This window comes from Montipora capricornis, chromosome 10 (assembly GCF_036669925.1).
Source record: "Montipora capricornis isolate CH-2021 chromosome 10, ASM3666992v2, whole genome shotgun sequence".
NCBI lineage: Eukaryota > Metazoa > Cnidaria > Anthozoa > Scleractinia > Acroporidae > Montipora > Montipora capricornis.
The window spans coordinates 8,654,282-8,655,419 of NC_090892.1; positions in this window are offsets into that span (position 1 = coordinate 8,654,282).

Here is a 1,138-nt window from a genome sequence, read left to right on the forward strand (position 1 = left end):
CTTTTAAGCCCATCTTGCTCTTTCAAAGTAGTCTGGCATCCGATTCCAAAAATATAAATCGGCATGGGAACCTAGCATCTTGAAACAAAACATAATAAATTACTAGGGTATGGTGGGGAGAACTACGCGAGCGGCTGATCAAGGATAGTCTAGGGCTGTGAAGAGAAAAGACAAAAAAAGAAACTAACAAAAGCGATTTATTTTTGTTCTTTTCCCTATAACATCCTTTTCAAATGTTTATTTTTAAGAAGTCTTGTCCGGATAGTGTACGCAGCTAATTCAAGGATTTTGCACGACAAAGAAAACACTGTCCGGATACTGGGTATCCGACATCCAAAACTTAGTTGATGTTTATGGCCTCCGTTATTCCAAACCAGTAATATTTTAAAGCTAATTATTGCATTTTTTGAAAATTTAACTTCTTTAAGTATCCTAACCTCAAATATTTTAAAATTTCTTTGAAACTATCACATTTTACAAGCCTATATTTGAACAGCACTAGTTTTACTGCGCAGTAAACAGCGTAAATAGTAGCCATGAAAATTTGACTCACCGTAACAGAACGGCGCCTTCTGCAACTGTTTCTCAAGCTGTGAGCCCGCCAAAACTTGGGTTTCAAAGCTGGAATGTTCGGCTTTCTTTCGGAATACTTCGTTTACCAAAAATTAAGAAGGGCTCCGGAAAAATTGAGTTTTCGTTTTAAGTGTCCGGATACTGGTACTGTCCGGATACTGGGCAACATACTGTACTTAAGTTCGAAGCAGTATCTTGTGATGTTGAAGTGTTACCTTAGGTTTACTGGTTGTTTGAGTATTGTTTGAATAAATGTGCACATGAATTTTTGTTTCATTTTTTGATTCAATCAAAAAAAGATAAATAAAACAAACGTATGAAGGTTTTTGACTGAACCCTTGGATATTACATCGATTACACTTTATTTACACACTTTGAGAGTGTTCTGTCTGAGTCCAAATATTAACGTAAAAACATTATACTCTTTGTCCAGAAAACGGTGGGTTGCTTTTGTAGTGGTATGCACTGTCTCTGGTTGAGAATTTACTGTAAAACAAGAAAACGAAGGTTTGATTATCGAGCAACTGCTGCCATAAAGAATAAGTGACAGAAAAAGCAGGCTGCA